The sequence below is a fragment of the Dipodomys merriami genome, unplaced genomic scaffold (assembly GCF_024711535.1).
Source record: "Dipodomys merriami isolate MVZ:Mamm:240054 unplaced genomic scaffold, mDipMer1.0.p SCAF_5, whole genome shotgun sequence".
Lineage (NCBI taxonomy): Eukaryota > Metazoa > Chordata > Mammalia > Rodentia > Heteromyidae > Dipodomys > Dipodomys merriami.
Window position 1 is genome coordinate 75030054 of NW_027206068.1, and position 8108 is coordinate 75038161.

The following is an 8108-nucleotide window of genomic DNA, read 5'->3' on the forward strand; positions in this document are numbered from 1 at the left end:
ATCTTTGGCTCTGTGACTTCCACAGTGGATTCTTGGCCTCATAATTGCTCGAGTAGGCAAAAGCTACTGTGAACAGGAGGCTGCGTCCTGGCAAGCCTTGCTGAGCACTGCCTTTTGGACTGCGTGTAAGCCTCCTAGGTGAAGGTGAAGACGCCCCTCTGAACTCCTCAACCACCAAAACCATTGATTTGCTCACGGCTGCAGTGGGCATCAGCCCTCTGTCTCAAAGTTTGATGTGGAATGTGTGGGAAGGGAGCGGTCCATGCTCCTGTGATCGTCGGAGAAGGCAGATAGTGGAGTGAGCTGAGCAGTAGTTGAGACTCTGGAAATGAAACCAGAAGCAGGGTTCCTGGAGCTCCTCTGCCACACCTTCTAGTTTTCTTCTTCTTCTTCTTCTTCTTCTTCTTCTTCTTCTTCTTCTTCTTCTTCTTCTTCTTCTTCTTCTTCTTCTTCTTCTTCTTCTTCTTCTTCTTCTTCTTCCTCTTCCTCTTCTTCCTCCTCCTCCTCCTCCTCCTCCTCCTCCTCCTCCTCCTCCTCCTCCTCCTCCTCCTCCTCCTCCTCCTCCTCCTCCTCCTCCTCTCCTTCATGCCCTGTGAGAGAGACCCTCGGCTGTCCAGGGCAGGTTGTGGTGGGTGAGGAAGTCTCTGAGTCTGGATGAGTCTTGGGATCTCCCTCAGGGCATCTCCATCAGTGCTGTGTGGGTACTGAGACTTCCTCTGGGGCTCCAGCCTCAAGCCTAGACCTGATCCTTTACCAAGGGGAGGGGAGGGCAGGTCAGCTCCTCAGGCCCAGGGATCCCTGAGGAATTCAAAGGCCTGGGAGGTCTCTACCCAGAACCTCCCTAATATGCTCTGTCTCCTGGTTTGCTTCAGTTCAGTGCCTGGAGACAATGAATTTAAGCCCCAGTACCAGGGTACACACACACACACACACACACACACACACACACACACACACACACACACACACACACACACACACACACACACACACACACACACACACACACACACACACACACACACACACACACACACACACACACACACACGGGCTCACATTGGCATGGGCAACACACAGAGAGAGGGCTATAGATCTTGATCATGAGAGAAACTGCAAGTTGGTCATTAGGAGACTGGATCCTGGTTTTGTTGTTTGTTTTTTGTTTTTTTTTGTCCATCATGGGGCCTGAACTCTGGGCCTGGGCGCTGTCCCTGAGCTTTTCAGCTCAAGGAGAGCGCTCTACTACTTGAGCCACAGCGCCACTTTATTGGAGATAATGGTGGTTTATTGGAGATAAGAGTCTCATGGACTTTCCTGCCCCAGCTGGCTTTGAACCGCGATCTTCAGACCCACTGGATCCTGGCTTTAGTCATGGCCCCTCTAGCTCTCTAGGTTGAGACAGGAATGGCCATGTCTTGGAATCAACTGAATGCCCTTTGCTTTATCCTCCATGTGCATATACTTAACTAATTCTTTTATTGTTTTATAGATATATATTGTTTTTCTTATTGATTCAAGAGATTGCATCAATTAGAGATTGGTAGAGTAGCTCAAGTAGCAGAGTACCTACTTAGCAAACAAAGCAAACAAAATCCCAAAACTCCTCTCCCTGCCATAAAAAAAAGCACTGTGCATTAGACTTGCATTAGAGAGGCTTGTCCACCACATCATTCATGTCCATTGACAATCAGTCCCCACTCTTTTCCTCTCCGTATTTAGAGTTCTGTGACTATTTGGGCCTATGTTTCATCTTGTGTTCCCTGGTGGAGTTCTGGGCAGGCCTTCACAGAGACTGGAAAAAGAACCATCAGCAATAAGAAAAGGGGAAATACTCTCTCTTCTTACAGCTGGAGAGGCAGACCACAGACATGATTCTAACACGACTCTGGAAATAGCTCGCATTTGAAAATGGTGGCTGCGCCTTATGAAAATAATCCTTCTTCCCTAAAAGTCTAAAGGATTTCCGTTTGTGTTTACTACTGTGTTTTCTTGTAGTGTTATAAATTGAAATATGGTGAATAGGTAGGTCTAAATACCTACGTGGTTTATTGGGCAATTCCTAAAAATTATATGTGTGTCTTTTTCCACAGAAGGAAACAAAATAGCCAAAGAATAGGCAAACTCTTTTCTTCCAGGTCTACAGTAGGCTAACTAAACTGTCAACTGTCATCAAGTGCCGTGTCTCTACTGCCCCCAGCTGTTCACCTTTTGAATTTGCTATGGCAAATGCTTTTGGTTTTGGTTCTGGTTCAGTGTGGAAATGTTCATGTTTTCTTTATGACTCCTGTTGTTCTAAGAAAGCTCTCCTTCCTTATCCTTTTATTTAACACTAGATTCATCTGTCCCCCGAACAATCTACACGTGAATGCTGATTGTGTTGTAATCTATTTTGAGACCAGGCCTCAGACTCGCTCCTCCACTTCTGAGGACTGGGGTGGCAGGTGTGTTACATCCTACCCAGCCGGCATATGAAATTTTAGAGACATTTTATTTATAATTTCCAAAACACAGCAGCCGCCAAAGATGGTCTTCAGCAGGGGGGTAGATACATAAACTGTGATATGTGCCATGAGCCAACTGAGAGGAGACGTAAATGCCTACTGCTGAGTGGAAAAACCCATCCGACAGCGCTGTGCACTGCGTGGTTTCAATTCCATGACACTCACGACGCCAGTACCATGCACGCAGACAGGAAGTGACCTGACTGCCAGGGTTTGGGAAAAGGGAAGGAGTGACAACACAGGGAGGACATCGAGAACATGTGGCGTGGTGGAGCTGGCGGTAGGTGGGTAACGCTGAGCGTGTAAGGATGGATAACATAGGATGGATAACACTGAGAGTGAGCCCTTATGTAGCAGGAGAAACTGGGGGCAGGAGGAAGAAGGGGTGGGGACTCTCAGTACTTTCCACTCATTTTGTCCACACACCCAAGACTGTTATTAATAGTAAAAACTTCTCGCCAGGTGCCGGTGGCTCACACCTGTCATCCTAGCTACTCAGGAGGCTGAGATCTAAGGATTGCGGTTCAAAGTCAGCCAGGGCAGGAAAGTCTGTGAGACTCTTATCTCCAATAAACCACCAGAAAACTGGAAGTGGTGCTGTGGCTCAAGTGGTAGAGCGCTTACTTTGAGCTGAAGAGCTGAGGGACAGCACCCAGGCCCAGAGTCCAAGCCCGACAAGTGACAAAAATAAATACCTAAATAAATAATTAATAAAATAAAAGCTACTCTAAAAAGAAGAAAACGAAAGAAGATGGGATAGGGTAAGAGAGAGTGAAGGGCAGGCAGGAAGAGAGAAGGTAAAAGGGATGAGGAGGAGAGTCGGTAAAGGAGGTTAGTATGGAAGAGAGGGCGGGGAGAAACAGGCACATTTCCTCAGGTGAACTCCATATCTCAGGACTTATAATTTGTTGAGGGGACAGCTGGGGCAGTCAGGCTGTCATGGGCTAATGATGAGTAATGCCAAGAGAGGGAGCAAGTGCTAAATACTTGTAAAAGCCTGTTTAAAAGTCTCACATGCGATGCTGCCACCCATTGCCACAGGCTGACTTTGGTGGTGAGAGCAAAGGCTTACTCTGCAATGTCTTACCCGACAGTTTTCTTTTATCTGGCCACTTGTTTTTTCTCCTGCCTTTCATTTTAAGCTTGCCTCTAGTTCTTCTAATCTCTCATTTAATTCTAGGCTGACATCATAGACACATAATATATGATCAGATCTAATATATAATATACAGCATATACTGTTATAGCAGGGAAATAGGAATATCACTTTGAAGTCTTAAATGATGTTTTAAAAGGCACAATATGATTTAACAATTTATATACTGGAATTAGAATGTCCAACTTCTCTATCAGTGATTAAAGTATTTTTTAAGAGGAATGAATAGCATTTCAACAGAAGAGATAAAATGGACTCATAAAAGTGCTCAATTAATACAAGAGAAGACAGGGAAAAATATAAACTAAGAACTGATAAGTTAAAAAAACTTAAACGCCATAAAATGGAGATGTTAATTCAATATTATCAAAACTACATTAAATTTGAATGAGTAATAGGTCTTAATGGAAACCCAAAGATTGCTAGATAGGATTGATAACAAGAAGCCCCACTTAAAGGATGCCTTTAAAAGTGTACTTTAAAAATAAAAACTTTCCTGGCCAGGACAAATAAAGCCAAGTTGCTGATATCCAGAAAAATAAATAAATAGTAGCGTTAGAGGCATAAATAGGCTAAAAATAAGAGATGACGATGATCATGATGACTGGTACTAGGGTTTGAAGTCTGGGCCTCTCACTTGCTAGACTGGCATCTACTGCTTGGCCATGGCCCCCTACCCGTTTCCTCTTTCTTTTTCTAGTGATTGATTGATTGATTGATTATCAGTTGTGGGGCTTGAACTCAGGGCCTGGACGCTGTCCTTAAGCTCTTTTGCCTCAAGGCTAGCTCTCTACCACTTTGATCCATAGCTTTACTTCCAGTTTTCTGGTGGTTCATTGGAAATCAGAGTCTCATGGGCTTTCCTACCCCAGCTGGCTTTGAACCACGATCCTCAGATCTCAGCTTCCTGAGCAGCTAGGGTTACAGGAGTGAGCCACTAGTTCCTGGTGCTTAAAGGAACCGAAGCTCTACACCTGGGGCCTCCAACGTCTGGGATGACAGGCAGGAACCACCATGCCCACACACTGGTGCAGATAAGTTTTGATAACTTTTTTTTTAACCAAGTTGAGAGGACGGGCATGTGCCATCATTAATTACTTTTTTACAATATCCAAAAGGAAACAGTGGTTATATTAATATTAGAAAAAGAGAATCCAGAACAAGGATCAAGATAAAAAGGAATATCACCTAACTATAAAGATGTTAACTCACTAACTAACAACCCTAGATGTATATTTTTGAAACATGGGGAGGAAAACTGAAAAAACTAAACAGTTATATCGATGAAGATCTACAACTGCCAGACTGCCACGTTTCTCTCCATAACTAGTAGACGCAGTAGTAGAAAATCATCACCATTTTTTTTTTTTTTTGTCAGTCCTGGGGTCTGAAGTCAGGGCCTGGGCGCTGACCCTGAGCTTCTTCAGCTCAAGGCTAGTGCTCTACTTCTTGAGCCACAGTACCACTTCCGGCTTTCTCTGTGTATGTGGTACTGAGGAATTGAACCCAGGGCTTTCTGCATGCTAGGCAAGCACTCTACCACTAGGCCACATTCCCAGCCCCATCACCAATTTATTTCTGAGATAAAAATAAAACTTTTTGCTGGAGCCAGCTTGAACCGTTCTCCTCCTATTGAAACTTCTCACGGTAGCTGTGATGGCCCATAGGTACCACCCTATCTGTTAAGACAGAGTATAGTGAACTGTTTTTGCCTGGACCAGCCTCAAACTGCTGTCCTCCCAGCCTTCACCTGCTGAGTTGCAAGGATTTCAGGCAGGAGCCACTGGCACCAGCTAGTATATGTAAATTCTAAAAGATCAGCTTTCTATCCAAGATGGAGACCGGATTACAACAAATAATTGTGTGTTATGAATACAACAAATAATTGTGTGTTATGAATACAGATAAATAACATAACTGCAAGGAAGGGGTTAGGAGAGAAACGGAACTGACTTAAGTAGCTGCAAACAATGTTTTGGCTGGCAAGGGTAAGGCTAAAGACCAAAGGAGCTGTGTACCAAGCACTATAGTTGGTAAACTGGTCTCTCACGAACCATATGACACTATCTTGTACCATACAACAAATAAACACTTCATAGCCAGGCTTCTCTGTATTAGAGAAAATGATACAAAGAAGCAAAGGGATAATGCTTGAATAAATCCTGGTGTCCTGGACTGGTTTTTTTCTTTTTTCTTTTTCTTTCTTTCTTTTTTTTTTTTTTTTTTGCCAATTGTGGGGCCTGAACTCTGGGCCCGGACGCTGTCCCTCAGCTCTTCAGTTCAAGGCTAGTGCTCTACCACTTTGAGCCACAGTGCCACTTCCAGCTTTTTCTGCTTATATGGTGCTGAGGAATTGAACCCAGGGCCTCATGCGTGCAAGGCAAGCACTCTCCCACTGAGCCACCTTCCCAGTCCCCTGGTTTCTTTTAATAGAGAAATAAGTATAGGCATGTGTGTGTGGTAGATTGTTGTGCTTGTTAACTTGCCTGGATTGAAGACACTGAAAAGGGTGTTTCTGGTGTGTCTGTGAGGACATTTCCACAGATGATTGGCATGTGGCTCAATGAATCAGGTGGGGAAGACCAGTAGACAATCATCTAATAGGCTGAGAACCCTGACACTCAAAGACACTGGACTCCAGCTTTAGATGAACCAAGATGGCCTCTTCAGGATAACTTGATATCTAGTGACACATACATTGAGTTACTCAACACATGTAAAACATCTCCCACTGAGGTTTAGCAAAGCTCACAAGAGTTCGATTTCCCCAAACATTTTGGCTACATTAGGTTAAATGGAATACTTCTCACATATTCCGCTCTTTCCCCTTGAGAAAGGGAGCGATGTAATGTGGAGTCAGCTGGTAAGTCTTGTGAGGCCTCTCTTTGTGCACAACACTGAGAAGTCCAATGGGAGACATATGTAGGTATTAATAGATAATTAAAAATGAATGCTCAGTCACAATGTGCCTTGGCTTTTATCTCAGAAGGGGCACAAAGAACAGACTAACAAAATCGTCTCCATGCCTCTTAACGTATTTATAGGCAAGATTAAAACACAAAACTTCGGAACAGAATTCACAGTGAACATGGTCTCATTCTAGCAAAGTCTGCAGTCATCTATGCATACACAAATAAGTTTATGAACTCTCTTTCATCCAGCGAGAGATATGCTTCCAAAACTTAAGTTACTGATAAATTGTTTTACAAATGCTATGACATATTTACAGTGTTCTGGTCAATCATGTATTATTAACTAATGTTAAATTTTTTCACACTTAACCGTTGGAGTGAAGCTGGGTACGGGTGGCTCACACCTAGCTACTCAGAAGGCTGAGATCTGAGAATTGCAGTTCAAAGCCAGCCCAGATAAGAAAGTCTGTGAGACTTTTATCTCCAATTAACCACCAGAAAGCTAGAAGTGGTGCTGTGGTTCAAGTGGTAGAGCACTAGCCTTGAGCTGAAGAGCTGAGGGATAGTGCCCAGGCCCAGGGTTCAAGCCCCACAACTGACCAAAAATAAAATAAAATAATTGGAGTCACAGAACTTTTTTTTTTGGGGGGGGTGGGTCCGGTTGTGGGGCCTGAACTCTGGGCCTGGGCGCTGTCCCTCAGCTCTTCAGCTCAAGGCTAGCTCTCTACCAGTTGAGCCACAGCACCACTTACAGCTTTTTCTTTTTGCTTATGTGGTGCTGAGGAATCGAAGCCAGGGCCTCATGCATGCAAGGCAAGCGCTCTACCACTGAGCCACCTTCCCTGCTCATCACAGAACTTTTTTCTCCCAATTTTTGCAGTAGAAATGTGTGGCAAAATGATGAAAAAATTTCAAGAATAAAAATTCATTGCATCTGGGTGCTGGTAGCTAATTCCTATAAACCTAGCTACTCAGAAGGCTGAACAGAGGATTACAACTCAAAGCCAGCTTGGGCAGGAAAGTCTGAGACTCTTATCCACAATTAGTCACCAAAAGCCAGAAGTGAAGCTGTGGCTCAAGTGGCAAATATGTTGTAAAACAGGTAAGAATTTTGTCATTTAAAATGTTAATGTTTGCAATGAGCTAGAAAGTACATCTTTTGCAAACACTTGTGATGAAGAAATCTTAGAAGTTCAGATTAAAATACTCAAGACCTACATTTAAATATTTTTCTTTTACTGAATGAATAAGCAAATACCTGTGAAGACCATTGACCTAGAGAAACGTTCACAGGCCAACTTGAGGATACTTTCACACAAAGGCTCATGAGAAGAGCCGGGCTCTGGTGGCTCATGCCTGTAATCCTAGCTACTCAGGAGGCTGGTGGCTTGTGCCTATAATCCTAATTACTCGGGAGATCTAAGGACTGCAGTTTGAAGCCAGCCCAGGGAAGGAAGTCTGTGAGATTGTGAGATTCTTACCTCCAATTAACTACCAAAAAAGCCACAAGTAGAGCTGTGACCCAAGTAGCCAAGC